General features: G+C 45.3%; 1 protein-coding gene across 1 annotated transcript in view; it reads right to left on the reverse strand.

Annotated features, from left to right (window-relative positions):
• The window catches only part of plxnb2b (plexin b2b), a 127,109-nt gene that overhangs the window by 98,833 nt on the left and 8,588 nt on the right, over window positions 1–19,688 (reverse strand). Inside the window, exon 2 of the mRNA XM_062390111.1 lies at window positions 1,488–1,674. The gene's annotated coding sequence lies outside the window, so the exon portion shown is untranslated. The remainder of the gene's footprint in view (window positions 1–1,487; window positions 1,675–19,688) is intronic.

The following is a 19,688-nucleotide window of genomic DNA, read 5'->3' on the forward strand; positions in this document are numbered from 1 at the left end:
CACTGCATCAGTTTTATCCTAACACATCACGTGACCACTCATGTACACTGGGCACGAGAGTGCTGGTGTACACAGAAAACGTCAAAGATCACCCGAATAAAAGCGTATCTCCTAAGCAGTTGTATCATTGTAAAATGCAGGATTTATCTGCACAAAACAGCTGTTAGCAAAGTCAACAGGGCCAGCGGTACTTATAATTGATTATCTATTATGTTGCGTTCTACTCTGGTAGCTGAGGCTAATACTGGCTGGTTTTCTTCTGGAAGGGGGTCATGTTATAGGAGCCTGGTGAATCAACAAAGGCTATGTCATGACTGAAAAGACCCAATCCACAGGCAGTTATGAGTGTGTACATCATCTCAGAACATCTTTGTTTCTGCCATTCCTGACTCAAACGCAGTGTTTTCAAAAATAAAAGAAAGTCAGTAATTTGGATGTAGCCTCAGTGAGTCAGGGTGACTGTAGTTCTTCTACTCTTGGGTGAAGAGTGAGAAGAAGAGGATTTTACAGCTGTCTATATAAACCCATAATAGCAGCCGTCCCCAGTTGATCTTTGTTTAATGAGCATCAGTGCAAATTTAATAACTTGCAGCCTTTAATAAACAAGTCTAGGAACCTACTGGTGTGAAAATAAAGTTCTGACATTATATAACTTATAACAACTTGTAAGCTAAGACTTGACTCATAATTGGACTATTGTTTCCTGACACACTAACACAGAGTTGACCATTTACTAGCCAGCAATGTTCCACTTCTATGAGCCCAGAAACAAAAAAAGTGTTTTCATTAGTCTACTGTGGCACATGGGGGCTGACCCTTGCCAGTGTATCTCCCAGGTGAGAACGTCAACTGTAGCCTGGGTAGCAGAGCTGCTGCCTCCCACTATCTGCTCAATCCTTTCCCCGAGCTCACTCTTGCCCTGCTACCACTACTCTTGTACTGACGGCCAAACAATGGGTAGCCAGGACTTCTTTAACAAGTAAAACTGAGGGCTAAACTAATTAGAGACACCCCCACACCATCGCCTCCAACTCCTCCTGTTAACTCAGAGCAGTGCGATACAGCTTGGCCAGGGACCCATCGTGAGAAAAATAAGCTGGAAGTTTTTTTTTTCTCTCTTTTTCTCCCCTGGCTGCTGGCCAATGGGGGACCATGGTAATTGCCCGAATCCGACTGTGGCAAGTGAGGAGACAGAGAGTGTGAGGGTGGCATAAGCCAACAGAATTGAGAAAATGCTGGGACCAAGTGTGGGAATAAAAGTCGAGCAGAAATATTAGACACAAAGAGGAGTAAGAGGAGCTTGAAAAAATACTGGCAGAAAAGATAAATGTTTATAAGAGGAAATACAGCACGTCCTGAATCATTGCAGGTGAATCAGATAGTCTGACCCTGAGGACTCTTCGTTGCGTGAAAACAATATAAGAAATGAAACTGGACAAAGTATTGGGAGTGTAAGTGAAAATAGAATGACCTTGGGTGCTACTCACTAGGGAGAGGCAGAGAAGGGTGCAGCGAGCGTCTTGGCTGTTGGAGTGGAACGGAGCAGGGTGCAGAGGCGCCTGCACAGTGGGCCCTCTGTGGACACTTCAATCACAGGTAGCCGGAGCCCCGGGCAAACTTGGCCAATTAGCCGCACACTGCCGCTGACCCCCAGCTTCATTAAGGGCCTAGGCTCTGGATAAGGGGAGAGAGGAGAGGATTAGGGGGAGAGAGGGTGAGCCATCAGCATGGGCCAGGTTTAAGAAGAAACACTCATGCATCTGCACGGACACACATGCTAGAGGTGAAACTCAAGGTTATAGATAAACACAATCAACTTTGAGAGCACCCTATGCAACGCACATTTATACACTCGCCCAATCACACTTCCGCCTCCCTGTGGGTCTACACCCGCAAAGGAGGTGGTGGTGGGTTAGAGGGCAAAGCCTCTCCCCCTCTCTCCCACACCACTGCACTGACAGCAACAGGTGTGGTGGCCAGCAGACATGCAATTACCAGGCCGAGAATCTGCTCTTTGTGACAGAGACAACACAAGATCAGAGGGAAGATCGGAGAGGAGGGGAGAGGAGAGGAGGATACAGGCTACAGAAAGTCCCTGGAGGGAAGAAAGAAAGATGGGGAGAGAGATTTGCAGTCTGCTCTTTTCATCGCAAATCCCTTGCCAACAGAGCAGAGGCATAGGGAAGAAAAAAAAACCATCAAAAACCAACATACAGGCTGTGATACACCTGTTGTTCTGCGGTAGAAATACACGTTTACATGCTTTGGTGGTCTGGCGAGACCTCACATACATGATGCATGTGCAAAACAGTCAGACAAAGATGAGGGTAAACAGACATGTCATTTCAGCTAAGATTGGGTGGGGCTTTTGGAGGTGCTATGGGACGGGTTGTGCTCAATGAGCCCTGACAAAGAGAATGTGTATGCACGTGTGTACGCCTGCATTACAAGTGTGTGTATATATCCACATGGGACCTCTGCTTGCATCAGCCTTGCTATTGGAAACCTCAGTGGCACTCCCGAGTGGGGGTAGGAGCTTCATTGTCTCACTCATTTTCCCTCCTCTCCCTCTCCGATTACGGGGCCTTCGATCAGGCTTAAGTAATGTTTGTGCGCCTTGCTGCCAGTGTAGCAATAACTGCTGTCAGAAAACTTGCTGGCTTGGGTGGAGAGGAGATACTGGCCCTTTATTTTAAAACAAGCCACGATAACAGATCAATGGTCCAATTCAGGCCATGAATTGGAGGGAAGAAGTTCACAAACATACTGGGAGATTATGAGAGGGAGATATATGTGTGGATAGGGGGAGCGCAAGCGAGGGGGCATCAGGCTCATCTGGGTGCTAGTGGCTTATTGATCGGTGGAGACACACAGCTCCCAACCATTCATCACAGGCCTAGATAACTCCTATGATAGTACTCTGCTCCTGAGCAGCTGCAACTGGCCACATCCATTATCCTTCAATGTGAGCTCCCTAGCCCGGGAACAGGCATGGTGGTACTGCAGGGTGAAAGGTTGGAGGGAGGGCTGGAATGGAAAAGGAAAAGTGCAGGCCTGTGGTTAGGGAAACCTGTGGCTGATGCTAATGTACACAAAGGCTGGTAAAGGGGTTGATGAGGCTGGGATTTTATGAAAAATGGTGCTGTCACACCCAGAACAGAGAAATCTGCCAGTTTGCACCATGTGACGACACCACTGTTTCAACTTCTCGCTCAAACAGTATAAGCAAACCTGTATTATGACCGATAGCACACAAACCATTCGAGTGACAGGCACTGCTGAAAACCTCTGTATGTGTGTGTGTATAAAGAGTATTCCCAGATCGAGCAGGTGGGGATCAGCCATAATGAGGCACGCAGGGAGAGAAGAGGGGGAGGGGGGGGGGGTCGGAGTGAGGGCAAAAAAGAAGGGAGGAGGCCAAAGAGTGAGGGAGAAAGACAGAGTGAGAGTGATGGAGACGGGCTCAGAGCCAGAGACAAGGCCCCAGAAGAGCAATTACAGGAGCACCAGAGAAGGTGTGGGCCCAGCCCCCAGGCATGGTTTCAAACAGCACAAAGCACTGCCAGATAGAACTATAGAACGAACACACACACACACACACACACACACACACACACACACACACACACACACACACACACACACACACACACACACACACACACACACACACACACACACACACACACACACACACACACACACACACACACACACACACACACACACACACACACACACACACACACACACACACACACACAATTAATGCAACACAAACATCTGAGAAGCAAAGGACAGAGAAGGACAAAACAGGAGAAGACGATGAGTGAAAGTCAAAATGACAGAAGAAGTAACCACAAGTCTGGATTTTTTTCAAACTGAGGTGATCCCAAACCAACACAGGAACATAATAAACTCCCACTTCTTTTTAACGCAGCATTCTGTTCTGGGCCGAATCTGTTCCCTTAACAGCATGGCCTAAAAGAAAAAACTAAACTAAAGCTCCACGGCTGAGGTCAGTTTGCACAAAACGTTCAGGTCGACCATGACGAGTACTAAACAACACTGAGAAGCCTGGACAGCCTTGCACCATGGTGCTGGTCACAGATTTAAGTTCCAAACGGTTTCTGAAGGCAACAGATTCTCCCTCCCACACCATCCCAAGTATCCCACCTCACCCATCACTACAACCTTCTCCCCGCTTAAAGGAGAACGACACGCCGGAGAGTACAGGCAAAGAGTGATAGGAGAAAAAGAAAGAGAGATTTGCAAACAGATAGGGGGAGGGGAAATTAAATTAAGAGAAAAGTTCTTGCGCACCGGTATGCACCATTGATTTCCTATTCTCTTGGAAACATTTAATGAGCTTAAATAGGAGCCTCGTTTGACACTGCCACAGTGACTCGGAGGGGCCTCCCAGTGAGAGGAAATCGTTCAGCGGCTGTGACGGCTACCAGAAAGGGGGTGGAAGATAGAGAGAAGATAGAAGAAGAGGGGGAGGAGGGAGGGATCGGGAAAGTCAAGGTTTTAATGCCAAAGCAGGAGATGTGTGCAAGATAGACGTCGCCTTATTCTCGGGGAAATGGCCCATGGGTAGTATTACTTGCCCGGTTTTCATTGAGGGAGGAAAAAAGAATGACGAATGGAGCACTTTACCAGAAGGGGGGCAGACGGAGGAGGAGAGTACAGGTGGTCTACATTTAGCCAAGCTGTCTAGTTATGCGGTTGCTTACCACTCACAACAGGCACTCATTATAAACCAACAATGTCCAAAATGATTGACAGTTACTGCTCTTCAGCGATGTTTCACCTCATTACTTCCTGGATGACCTCCTTGTGAGTCCTCCAACAGATACCTTTTTGCTTGGCGGCCATCTTGTTTTTTTCTACCCTCCCCTCTCTCTTTTCTGCCTCTGTCGGCAGGAGAACTATTGTCACTTCAGAGAGCAAAGTCCAGAGGCGCTTCAGTGCTCTTTGCCACTGATGAGGGCCCCACTGGGAACCACCGGCAGTCGCTTTATGAAGCTGTCTGGCAGAGTGAATGGACTCAGCGGCCCACCACCTTTTGCAGGCAATCATAATAATAAAAGTGTGGAGTCAGGCACGGCTGTGCACCGGCACCACAAGGGGGCTTCCCCTCGCCGATTGTTTTGGTTGTGCCTATGTGTGTGATGCGGGATGCTTATGTGAGTGGAAATGGAACCGATTTCATTTACTTTACTCGATTAGCTTTTTTTTTTTACTTGCCTGAAGCCAAACTAGCTAAACTGAGAGGAGTTACAACAACGATTGACACAAAAACAGAAGCCAACCCAAACATTAACCTCATAGTTTTCACAGGTAAATGGGGCAGATCATCATGTTACTGGTGATCCAATAATTGTCTGATGTTTGATAGATTTGATTTGCAATGACACAATGACGCAATAATAAACAGATATTGAATGTGCAGCAGATTTCGTGGCTGGACGCTCTTTGGTTTCCATTACTAATTTGACTAATAATAGCCATGGTTGCCTGCAGGTTAACAGTCTGTGTGGAGAGCAATAGAACAAATGGATTTAAAAAAGGTATTAGGCATTGGCTTATATGTTTATCTGCATTCATTTGCTGAAAGGTGATAAAAGACATCAGCCAAAATGTCGTCTGGACCTGAAAAGCCTACAAAAAGTAGCGCTGTTTGTGTTTTGTGTGGAGAAGGTCAACTTGTGTGATAAAAGAATCTCGTCAGTATTTGGTGAACGGAAGATTGAGTCTTGGCCGAGGTTATACATTTTATTAAGTGTATATATATATATATTATATTGTCTGTTGCTCCGAGAGGCAAATTCATTATCACACAATAGCCGATGGGCTTCGAGATTACAATGGCATCAACCCTGGTCAGCATCTTGCTGTATCTTAGAAACAGATGAGTAAGCATGGTCAGAGAGGTAGAAAGGAGTTCTATGGTACCCCATTTTTTTCCTCAACTGTGGCTCATCTGCTGGAATAGGGGTTGGCTTGTACCACCTCTGAGTATCTATCCAGACAGATGCATAGTAAGCTGTGCTGCAGCCAGTGTGGGTGTATGGCACAAATGGGAGCCGTGATGCAACCATGTTTCTTTGATCTTTCATGTGTGACTTGCAGCAAATGGTTGTGCTGAGAAAGATGTTTTTCATGAATATGGACCTACGGCTGAAACAATCATGTGATCCTCTGGTGATTAATAATGGTGAAGGAAAAACAGCCCATGTGAGAGTACTCTTTTTCATTTTGAAGAATTTGAGCAGGTTCACATAGAAGTGCACTCCCACACATAATGTACATAAGAAGAATGGGAAGTGGAGGAGACTAGGGATGGGCATAATTAATCGACGATCGATTAATTGATCATTAAGAATTTCGTCGAGGAAATTATTTTCTCATCGAGAAATTCACTAATTACACATTAGACCACGTGGGGCAGTGTTTGAAAAAAACGCCACAGGCCTACTCGGTTACCTGCGACTGGCTGCAAGTTACCGTGTATTTCCATTTCCAAAGTAAACATTAAGAGGTCATGGCGAAGTGTAGCGTGGGACCATTTTGAGTTAAAAAATCACTGCCAATACTGCGAAGCTATCGCCGAGACTGGGGAGACGAGGTCTGACACAGACGAGGGGAGCGCGAACACCGGAGCCGCGGCCAGGCTAGCGAAGTTAGCACGGAGCTACCTGTGTATCACGGGGACATCAGTCCCCTCAGAGCGAGTTTTTTCAGCGGCTGGACTGAACGTCACCAGGCTGCGTTCGCGTCTGACCTCGGGGAATGTTAACATGCTCATATTTCTCAACACAAACCCGTAGGCTGGTGCTGAGGTTGTATGCAAGTTACTGGTTATTTTTATGAAGCTTTCTCAACTCTGTGCCTTGTTTGATAGTTTTGAGTTCTGGCAAAACTGGCAAAACCTGTCAGACCTAAGTATTATATAGATTTGGTTAAGTTGTTGTTTAACATGATGTTTTTTATATTATTATTATTATTATTATATTATTTTGGGTAATGTGTTTGGTAGCACCGGCCTCTAGCTGTCGGCTCCGCATTAATCGAAAATTCGTCATTAATTCTCCCGACGATCAATGAAGACTATTTAATCGAACGCCCATCCCTAAAGGAGACGAAGAGTGGCAAAAGGACAAAGTCTTGAGAGAGGCGTCGTGTTGGGAGCGCTGTACACTGACTTGTGACAGTGTCCCCAGGTGTCACTTCCAACATTTGTGCTCAAAAGAGTGCCATCTTAAAACAATTTCTCACCGGAAACTTTCTTTGCTCTCCGTTAGAATCTATGGGCCATCATCTATATGACACTGTGGACCATTCTCAAAGTCATTTACACTGGCCTATATATAGCCTGTAGAGAAAAGGCCATTATCGAAACAGAAAGCTATATTTCATAATTGCACCACCACGCGTCCATCCCCTCAGTGAAATTCACTCCAGAATATATTCTCTCTCACTCTTTTCCAACTCTCTTTATCTCCCTCTCTTGTCTGTTGGAGAGGGTGATTTTGACATGCTGACTGTCTCTCCTGATGCAATAACCACTCTCTATTTGTATCTGAGGAGGGTGCATTAACTAGACAGCGTAATCAGCCAGCACAGGAAAGGCAGAAAGCCTCACCAATCGACTGCTTTTTGCCACTCTAAGCTTTAACAGCTTGTCATTAGGCCACAATTAGCACATATCACTCTGGGTAAAGAATACTTTCACCAAAGTCTGTTGTTGCACTATACACTCTGGTGAAGTAATCTTTATTTGATAACACAAATTAAGAAGATTTAAGAAAAGCCTTAATTGTGTCCAGGACAATGCCAGAATCCAAACTGATACCATTATCAAGGTTTCTGAGTAAGGACTTGGAAAAAAAAAGGCTTATCAACAGACACAGTGCTGTACGCAGCTCATAACGCATCCATCCATCCAGCAGAGGATACACTCGCAAAAACCTGCAAAGCCAAGTTCAGAACATACAACCCTGTTCCCTCCCTCAGGGCTCTGGAACAATAAAGAGAAATGCGCGTCCCTGTGGTTATTTGTGGCATGCTGGCAATGGGCAGACACAGATAAGAGTTTGGATCGGAGGAGGCTGACACACTGTGATTATCTCCCGCAGCTGGAATTGACCGTCCATCAATCCAGACAGCCAAGAGGGCCGGGGCCGGCCGCCTCAGTTGTTGCCTGGGACAAGATTTTTATGATTCAATGACCTCGAAAAAAATGATAAAACGTGTCAAGTGTTTCGAATGTGGCACACTCATGCACAATGATTCAGATTCACAAACACTCATGACGAGACAGGAAAGTGCTACAGTCTCAGAGATACGATAACTGGCGCATATGTTTTCACTCTTAAGTTTTAACACACACAGCTACATTCAGAGTCTACCACCTGACTTTGCAGGGCTCCCTCTCAAGTCACAAGCTGCCTTATTGGCTCTTTCCCCACCTTCCCCCTCACCTCATGTTGTGAAGTTCTGGACCTGAATTCATGCCTATACACCAGACTGAGCCACAGGAGAAGTGGAGAAAGGGAGGGAATGGGGAAAGGGAGACGTAGAGAAAGAGTGTGTCAAGAAGCACATTCTTTCTGCTGAGCGCCATCTGGAAGTAGAAAGGTAGATAAACAATGACATGAGCCACATTCCCATCCCCTTCCAAAAGCCTGAGCAGACACACGCTCATCACAATGCATGAGCGCCATCGCCACTGATCCTGTGCAGCTTGCCAAGCATTGTCGGGATTGGGTCTTATCAATCGTTGGCCAGATACTGGGCAGAAGCATGAGGCAAACAAAGGGAAGGGAACAAAAATGGAGGGGAGCTGCGACAATGTGACACACAAATGAGATGATGGCTGGGTGCCACCCGTCCACACGGCCCGGGCCGACTCAATTTAATCTGGTCAAGTCCGCTCCAAAATCAAAGCAATCTCCTCCAGTGAGCTGACAGTGGAAGGAATCAAACAGCCAATCCCAACCAAAAAGGACGTTTCTGTGGAATTGAATGAGGGGATATGGGGCTGTGCAGCATTGTGCTAGGCATGCAGACGATTACGACTGGGGAACTCTGCTTTATTTAAAAAAGTCCATTTGCATTCACTCAGCTTTCAAGAGGAGCTTGGGGGCAATGTTAGCTGCTGCTCCTGCCGCTTTTGAATTCTTCACCATATTTTTCAGCCCTTCTGGCTTGCAATATATTACAGTAGTAGACGAAATTTTTATTATCCCTTAAGGGGAAATTGCCCTTGTACTAAGTCAGCGATAATAACAAAAACAATATTCATACAATACAAAAGCGATGAAGACTGGTGAAGAGCAACAGCTGGAGCAACAGCCGGAGGGACACTCCCTGTGGGCACTGCCCCTCTTGGGGCCACCCTGTCCTGACAGGGTGCTTAGCGAGTCCTTGGTAAGACAAGAGTGAGATATACAAAGGCTGCAGTGGGAATGACATGAAGAAATAGGGCCAAAATTAGAAAGAGTATATGACAGCTATCCCTTGGGCGGCTTGAGGAGCTGCACCTGTGTGCACCTCGGCTCTCCTCAGTTTAGTTTCTGTCTTCTCAGACTCCCTGTCCCCACACACACACACACACACACACACACATGCACGCTTCCTCAGCTCTGTTGGCACTGGCTGAACAACAGGGGGGAAGGATCAGGTGGCTGTGGCAAGTGGACTGAAAAAGAAGGATTGGGGAGGGGGTTGACAAATGTGACTTGTCAGGTAACATTCACAGATGTGAAGGGATGGAGGGGGAAAAGAGGGAGAAGATAGGTTAAGGGAGGAGAGCTTGTGTGTCAGCTCATGTTGGTTCATCAGCGAAAGTCTCCTGCCGTGATTGCAGTCAGGAGAGAGGAAAGTGAAAGGCACAGACACTGAGAGGGGAGGCATTTAGAGGGGGTCTGTTTGCTCCCAAGGATTCTGATTGAGGAGACAACAAAACACTCTGACTGGGACACTTCTCACTACGATGACTCTGATCAAACAGAGCAGGGGGGACGCGGCACAGGAAGAGCCCTGGAAGCCCTCAGGGACCTGGAAATTTGGGTCAGACACATGACACATTGATACAATAACTGACGAAACAGGAAGTGAAAGGAGACAAACGGGAGAGAAAGAGAAAATGAAAACAGAAAATAGAAAGAGCATAATCACTTTAAAGTGATTTTGGCCAAATTAATGCACAATCCTTCAGATGTATTCAGACCATGATAAATGCCTGCTGTCTTGGCTGTTATTAAACACCAGAGAGACTAGTCGGTCCCTGTGCCAGGCAAAACTAATTAAAGCCAGGCAGATGTGTCTGGACAGGAGTGTGCCACACACACACACACTTGTTCACTTGCATGCACGCTTACACTAATTCTTCCTCACACACCCACACAACCTCTAAATGGGGTGTTATCCATGTCCACAGTGCAATCAGCGCCGGCTGATGAGCTGTCGCCACGCTAACTACACCAGGTGAACACAAAGCAACAGCATCTCAGAATCAATTTCTAACTTTGGTTTGGTGTTCGACTCTGGAAACTTTTGGTCAGCCAGCGGCCAGACGAGGAAGAAAAACCCCTTTCCCCCTGGTGCCTTATTATCCTCGCAAGTACCAGGCAACATGTTTTGTTTCTGTATTGCCAACCTTCTATGCTGCAGGTGATGATGAGAGTTACAGCTAACAGCAACCAATTAATCTTTCATGGTGCACGTGCATGTTCTTGCTATTGTTTGGTCTGCTCTGTGAAACTGTACAAGACTGCAGCTGTACAATGGAGGGCTAATGACACTTTCATCCTAGTCTTCTTCTTCCTGCTCTTCCTCCCCTCCATTTTTCATTCTGATATTTTGTGAGCCAACAGCTGGGCTGTTTTTTCAATAGCTATTATTACAACAGCCAAAAAGCATGAGAGCTGTCTGTGACTACTGAGGAGGGTTGGGGTTGGTGTGGTGGGCTCCTGTATGTGTGTGTGTGTGTGTTTGTGTGTGTGTGTGTGTGGGGGGGGGGGGTTCTGCTATAAGATGATAAACATGCAGAAAATCTGAACCCACACACACGTACAGAGACACATGACATGAGCCAATGCAAGCACGCGTGTTTTAGGCTGTCGGCCTCATGCCCTTGTAATCACAGCGATCTACGGTCACATACCAGCCCCGCTCTCACTGTCTCTCAAAGACACATACACACAGTGGTGACTAATCACCCATCTGGAGCAGCCATTCCCAGGTCCGGATAACAAAGGGTGCATGCCCACAAAAATAGGCTAATGCCCCTCTCAACAAAAGGCTTAAGCTGCATTACAGCCAAACAGACAGGTCTGGGGCTGAGGGGGTGGGGCTCCCAACATGGCTCAGACAAGCATGGACACGGGAGGAAGCAAGTGACATCACAGATAAGGGTGATGTTCTAAGGCTAGCAGCTACATAGAGCTGACAAGCCTGTACGTGCACTTGATTTCAATAGCAGTTCCCTGAGTCAAGGACAGGGAGAGGGCAGAGCCAAATTGTAGCAAAACCCATCTCAATGTGACTCGGCTGGTGAGACACGGTGTGCCTCACCTGCAGGGCTTTGCTGAAAACCTCTCGTCGCAAAATATTAGCGTGTTAGCAGTGGCAGGTGCTAGCCTCCCCCTCTCAGAGTAGTCCATGGGGTAGGGCTTAACCTGCAAATACCACAACCACTGTGGAAAACTGTCTCCAGGGCAAACGCTGGATGGCGTGATCCAGGTAAGTCTCAGAGCTGTGAGAGGGGCCTGATGCAGCAGCCAAATCCAGGTTCTGGGTTGGGATAAGGTTGGATCAGAGCCAGGCGCCATTAGCGAGCAGCGTGTCGGACACAACGGGCAGAACACAACATTTTCTAAGGCGTAGAATGGACTTGAACGGAGCTGTGGTGAAGAGTGCTTAGCAGCTGTTTCATTCAGGCCTTCTGATAACAACCCCCTGTCCAGATTGGCTACTGCAAACAAGAGTGAGGGCAAAAATACAAATCACTTATTCAATAGCCTACACTGAGCTAAGCAAAAACGTGTGAACTGGCATTCTCTTATACATTTCTTAGCGTGCTGGCGTGCATTTAGATTAATGTGCATCCTTACAAAAGAGCATATGACAGTATGGTTATTAAGCAGAAAACACTTTAGCTATCACGAAGAGCCAGAAGTATGAACAGACAAAGATCTAGCTAATGGCCCCAGCCATATCATTTAACGTACAGCCCCTGGCCAGACGTAGGATCACACACTGCCTCCAAAGATGGGGAAGAAGGGACACTTTCATTACTTAAGAGATAACATCCTAAGAATACTATCTAAGGAATAAGTCTTTGCTTTTAATCCCCACTGTGAATAAGCAAACAACCAGCACATCAATTATGAGTGTCGGAAATGAAAACTCAGGGTTATTTAATTCCCTTTTTCTACTTAGTGCTTGGATAAAACTACAAAACAATGCTTATGAGCAATGTGAGTAACAGATGGAAGCACATGCACTTAACCCCAACAGCACAGGCCTTTAATTTAGTCCTTTAGATAGTTTAATTTGCAAAAAGAAGAAACTCAATTCTACTCTCATTTCAATTATAAATGTATGCAACACAAAAGCAATATCAAAAAGTAGTGGGAAAACATGTGGCCGAGCCTGCGAGTGGTACTTGATCTAAACAATCAGTCACGGATTCAAGTGGATTTTGCTCTGCCGGCCAAGCTATCACATACTGACCATTGCAATCACCAAAAACAACAATTCTTTACATCTGTGTGGCTCAGTCCCATTAAAAACCATCACACCCACTACCACCATGTTACTCTTTCTGCGCACAAAACCCATTGCTATAATTGGTTCCACTGCAACCTTTACCTGCTCTGGTAAAATGCAAAAACTCTGCAGCAGCTGGAAGAGACCCAAAATCTGGTCATGTCTCAGTCAAAATCAAGCCTTACACATTATTCCTAACATTGGGGAAGAAGTGAAGATGCAAGGACTGTTTCAATAAAATAAGAAAAAAGTAGTGATGGAAAAAGTAAGAGGTGAGGTGAAACAAAACATGGTTTCCTTTCCATCGAGGGCTATGATGCTGTGACTCTGGGCTGATGGCACAACTCCAGATAAAAACGCACACTTCATCACCCTACACAAACAGACAGAAATGTGCGGTTGTGAAGCGGATCCGATGTTTCACAGCGACCGCAGTGAGGGCGACAACCATGTCATTACCCCAGCCCGCATCGGAAAAAAGAGAAACCCCAGAGCCCGGTGTTCGGAGACTCACGGGAGACTCCAGAGAGTGTTAGTGTTAGGGTGTTTTGACAATGAGACAAAGATAAACAGAGAGCAAGGGACAAGAGACTGTGGATCTGTATGCAAGTGTGAAAGAATTAAGTACATGGAGATGACTGTGTGCCATCAAGAGTCGACTTTAGTTTGAGCGAGCGCTGTGGAGATGTTTGTCATACCAGAGCGAGGAGCGTGTCTGGACTGGGATGAGACTGAAGGAAAATGTTAGTGGGCCCCTGAGGCTGCCTAAACAAAAAACACACTGCGCTGCCTCAATAGAACACACTCAACGACTGACTTCCATACTTATGATATAAAAGAAATCGTAGCGTACAGCCATTCATTATTATTAAGAAGAAATTTAAAATGAGAGCAGAGGGCAGGGAGAGAAGTTATTTATGGAAAAAGTGTGATTTATAAGCAAATCTGGACTAATCATCACCAGTGAGAGACAGCACAAAACCCATAATCACTCATAATTGTCTCTTGGTGTGCCATGACTGCAGATAAAGAAAAAGTATAATTGATATTCTGAACTAACTTTTGTTTATTAAAGCGCTGATTATTCTGCTAAACAGAGTATGACAACAAGTGGTGCTGCACTGCCCTTTGGAAAAGGCTCTTGCAGAGCATTACACTGAATTCCTTTGAGGCCTATGTTTTGGCAGCGCACTGTTGTGCGTGAATCAGGACGCCCAGTGATGTGTAAAAAAACACTGGCAGAGTGATTTGTATACGAGAAAATCCTTAAACCAAGCGCATTTAATTGTTTTTTCCAATAAATGTCAAGCTTTATTAATTGACCAAACCTGAGAGGGATAGACTGGAAGAGTAGAGAGGCAGTGGGAGCAGCAAGGTGGTGTGTGGACTGCAGTGATTTCATCCTTCTCTGCTCTTAGAGGACAGAGGACAGAGATGCCCAAAACTCAGAAGCCAAATCACTTATTTTTCTCTCTCTCTTCGAAAGTTTGTCACATTGGTGTAGTCAGTAGTAACTTTCATTTTTCTTTTGGTTGCCTCAACTGAATATTTTCCACCGTTCGTGATTTTTTTCTTTTTAACAATAACAGAAAAATCTGAAGGCCGTTTCATCATTTTGACAGATTAGAGAACAAAGGGCAATAGGTAAGTAATTCACACGCAATACGAGAACATGGGCTTCAGAATAAAATGGACACAAGTCATCTGTCCCAGTATAAGGAACAAAAATGACATTCGCCTCTCAGAAAAATCTGCCTTGATTTGGTTGAAGTTAGAGTCCGGTTTACATCAATCAGACCAGGAGGAAGGTTTCAGCTCAGATAGGCTAGAGCAAATCATTAAGTTCAATTAGAAGTTTTCTAAATGTGTGGTTTGTTCATATATTAACTGTGTATTGACTGATTTCAACTTAGCGTTTAAAAGGGTCGATAATGATTAGAAATATTTACATTCTTGTTTGTCAAAATGATGACGCAAGAGAGGAAGTCTAACACCATCTCTGTACTAACCATTCCGATGAGCAATCTACAATACCACTTCCTGCAGCACAGTAATGCAGTAATAATCCATTAGAGACGGCAGCAACAATTTTTTCCAATGCTGCTTTTGTACAGACAGAGGTTTTTTAAGTCATCAGCAAACTTTGGAGCTCCTGTGGGAGTTGTTTGCATCAACTTCTGGCACTGCAGGAAAGATGGAAATTCACCTAACTCTTAATATCTGAAAAATAATTGACATGCCTTTTCAGGTTTTGGTGACCTATATACGTTTTTTTCCCACTTGGGCAATCTACCATTTAAGGCTATTCAGTGGATTTGAACATCATAATTTTCAATAAAAAATGTATCAATGGAAGTGATGAGAGGCGGTGGTCTAGCGGCAGAAACTTGGACTATGGGCAGAAAAGGTTTCTGGTTGTCTCTGGTTCGACTCCACGGAGAAACAACAAAAAGACGAACCTGGATTGATCTGTCCAAAAATCCAAGAGAAATGTCCCTACCCTGCCTAGTGCCCCTGAGCAAGGCACCTTACTCCCCCAACATCTGCTCCCCGGGCGCCGTACATGGCCGCTCACTGCTCTGTGTGTCCTGCACCAGATGGGTTAAAAGCAGAGGTTAAATTTCCCTACCTGCCTGAGTGTGTCTGTGCATGTGTTAGGGGCTAATGAATGCATCTTTATTTTTTTTTTAGTGGCTGTGTGTAAATATACAATGCACCTACAAATTTAACCAGGTCATCTTTAAGGGGAAAAAACTGCGCTGTAACTACTAAAACGTCTGTGGGATGAAAGATTAAAAAGGGTGGACATTGCACAAAAGGGGACCTTGGATTCTTAAGAGCCAGGTCTGGGTATATAGGGAAGGCGTCTGAAGACAGTACACTTAATGGAAGTGACAGTCAGCAGATACGCGCCAGTCCTCGCCAACTGCAATCGCTCCTGCCACCCTTCTCCTCCGATGGGCTCCAGAAGAGAAAGGGAAAATAGAAAATATAAATAAATAACTGAAACACCATTTCCCCCATCTACTGATTACATACAATGCACTACCACAGTAGGAGAGAGGAAAGGGAGGAGACGGGTTGGAGTGGGTTAGTAGACAGGGAATGCTGCCAAGGCCAACTTCAAGATACCATGGTTATCAGCAAGAGAAGGATAGGGAGAAACAAAGAGGAAGTTTACAGGCTATGTTTTATCTGTAAGGGCATTAAACTGAGAGGGGATGAGATGGTGAGGGTAAAGAAAAAGAGCATTCAGACAAAAAGGAGAAACTTTCCAAAGCCAGGCTTCAGAAGTGTCCTGTCTCTCTAACTCAGTCACACACACACTTTGCCCTTGGCTGAAAGTCATCGCAGGTTCATGGTCGCTGGCTTTGATAGGAGTCCGGGCCCTGGAACGAGATACTAACAACCCAGAAAGCTGGTTGACGGGCTATTGTTGCAGCTTGATATCCAGAGAGAAGCTGTCATTGGTATGGAAACTGAATGTGGCCTGTGCCACTCAAATAGGAATAAAATCAAAACTGGATGTGGACAGCCCGTTATGCCGTGATAGATAGTCGTAGTAGATAGAGGGGGCTAGACAACGATGAATGGGGTTAAAACTGTGCCCCGGTGTGGTCTCCTTGACTCCTGCAGATGGAGCTGAAGCTTGAGGTGAGAAAGTGTTGGCACCCTCCAGGCGGTGGCTGGAGAGGGATGAGAGGCATGTGGATGAGGGGACTCCCCACGTCTCCACAGCCGGCAAGCACAGCACCCAAGCAGTCCGCTGGAGCCCACTAATCAGAGAACTTAGCCACTGACCTCTCTACAGGCTGTATACCTTTTAATGAGATCCATGCCTTTGATTCATCTCGCTGCCTGCAGGGAGACAGATCATGCATATTAAGCTCACACACACACACGCGCACACACGCACGCACACGCACACGTCTTTGCTGTAGATGGACACATTCACACACCACTGTGGACACAAAGACACGGGAGATGTACACAGCTCAAATAATGAACACTGTAATCCACAACGGGCAAGGGCTTTCATGTGTGCGCACACATGCACAGATAAAGTGAATACACAACCATGGACCAGAACAAGTACTGCTTGAGAACTAACTGAAGCCAACTTATCGACACACACAGACGTAAGCTGAGCCCAGCTCAAGGACTCGACACCCACCTTGTTAAGAGAAGACTGAGGGAGGTGCAGGTGAGATTACATCCAGACATGCTTGCGTACAGATAGAATTGAATTATTGATCAGCCAACAGATTGTGTTATGAGGAATTCATGGATGCATGCCTGGGTTGTCCAGCTCCCTTAGGGTGAGAGACAGACTGTGGGTGTGTGTGGACTCACTGTACATTTATACATTCGTGTGTACTGTTTCCGTTTGTGGATGTGTCTGTGAGGAAGCGAAGCTGAGGGGAAGCAGGTTGCCCAGGTCGATGTTTTAATTATTTTTGGTGGGCCAAGCAGTGAAACGATCGAGCTGGCTGAGGTGAAGCATACAGAGGGAAGGCCTCACCCTCTCTGTGCTGAGAGGGCTTTAACTAGTCGCACATTGAGTGGCTTATTTACTGGCAATCAGACAACAGCACAATCCCCAGCTCTTAATACCACAGACGGAACGAGAGGAAATGGGATTTTTATTTGTCTGAGCTCCACGGGTGGTCCGCTGCAGCTAATAATGCACTGAAATGCAGGGCCTCGCTTAGCTTAGGTTACCCTTGCTAACATCAACACCTGCCAACAGGAGGTGCGTGCTGATAGACAAAGGTATGACTGTATTCTGTCACGAGGCTGTGGCACCTGAAAGCCCATTTCAACCACAGAACCTTTCGCCACTTCCTTAGAATAAGGAACTGGATGGCATGAAATAATATTTTTTGACCACATCACCAAGGCTTAACCTGGTTCTTCACAAAACTCAGTCTAGAGGTCACGCAACTCCGTGACTGACCTGTTCACCAAAAAATCAAAACAGGAAGAACAGTTCACAAAACAAACATTGTCATGTGATGCACACAATGAGCAGGGATTGTTGAAGGCGTAACACTGATCCTGAGGATCACAACTCTGAGAACATTAATGAAACAACAAATCACTTAAATCCAGTCTAAGCAACTTTCCCTGACTAACATTTTTTTTTTTTTATCTTTCTACTTTGAATTACAACATATTGAATTGTCTTGCTGTTTTTTGAGGGGTTGATTATAGGTTGTTTTATTATTACTCAATGTGCAGAACAGATGCCAGGTTTTAGCAGGCTGCTCAAAGGGGATCATGTTTTGATGTCAAGTCAGAAGGTGTAGAGACACTTAAGAACCTAGTGGGACCAAGATGTGAGCTAATGTTTCCATTACCCAAAGACCAACTCCATATGACTAATTAAACAACCGACACGGAGGACTGCATGATGACATCTTGACAACAGACAAACACAGGGACTGGAAGTGAAAGAGATCAAAAACTGGTTCAAAATAAAGACACCATCTAAGAGAGGAGGAGGAGGAGGAGAGACATGTCACTGGAGGTGAATTGTCGATCTCAACAGGGAAGGTTGCAGAGAAATCTTAATGGAGTTCAGGAGTGGTGGATAGATGGCTTCTCCGGCTTGGTCATGCTGCCAGTCAGCACCAGTCCACCAGGAAACAAGTGACGCCACGCTGACACGGCCTCTTACACCCCACTTTGCTTCAATCCGTTATTGGAATGCTGCAGACTTCTCCACATCCAATTGAAATGGGATAAAACTAGAGGGTAAACATTGTAGCTGCAGCTTGTTGTCAGAGAACGCACACTGGCAAGCGGCATTAGCTTGTTCGCTATGTTGTAGGCAAAGAGACATGGTCTTGCTAATAAAGTTCTCTAACCCAAGCAGCAGATCTACTCCACCTAATGACTGTAATTAGAGACCACCGAGGAATCAATGGCGTGGGATCTGCTCAGACGTAGAATAGACGTAGCTACAGTTGAAAGAGGCAACCACAGGGCCGAGTTAAAAAACATACAACCTGAACAAACGGGAGGCTAGAGCATGTGTTATGGGGGCTTGTAAATATTTAGGCATTCTTACAGGGCATGTGGCTGCGACTCTGATGTCATATTCTCCCAGGCCTGTCATTTGCTTTAGTTAGAGGCTGGAAACCCCAGTGTGAAGTAACTGTAAACACAGATCTGTGAAAAAGAGGAATACTGGGACACAGTGTGTCACCGGACAGAAATAAATTGTGCAAAGAGAGTACATTGTCTACATGACCATCACATGGCCGTACACAGATTAGGAATGAGAAGGGAGGGTGTCGAAAAATGTAGACACAACATCTATATGATTTATCAACAAGGCCCGGGACCCCCACCTGACTGTGACTTTTATTCCACCCCCACACCTCAAGGATGTGTTAAATTAACACATTATATCATATTACATTATACTGCACTACATTGCAGATTGCAATCTGACACTGTTCACTGTCTCGGATTTCACTTTTTACTTCACTTTTTTTATATCTTTTATCTATTATATATATTTTATTTAGATATGTTTATGTCTAAATAAATGTTACTTTGTATAAATATTAGAAAAGGGGAGTAAATAAGAAGTAAATAGTGAGTAAATATATAGTTTCTTTTTATTGCTTTTCTTATGTGTGTTGTATTTATTGTGTTTGTATGTTTTCATGTTCTATGTTCATTGGATGCACCAATAACCAGAGAAAATTCCTCGTAGGTGTAAACCTACTTGGCAATATATACATTCTCATTCTGATTTGCAGACACCAGCATAAAAATATCTAACAAATCTTCTGTACGCAAAAAAAGTTTAGAGAGGAAACTTAATCTTGGCAGCTTTAAGGCCGCACAGATGAGTCAGTGAGGAATAATGCATGTCATCACTGCAGTGTGAATAG

Source organism: Platichthys flesus, chromosome 6 (assembly GCF_949316205.1).
Source record: "Platichthys flesus chromosome 6, fPlaFle2.1, whole genome shotgun sequence".
In the NCBI taxonomy this organism is placed as follows: Eukaryota; Metazoa; Chordata; class Actinopteri; order Pleuronectiformes; family Pleuronectidae; genus Platichthys; species Platichthys flesus.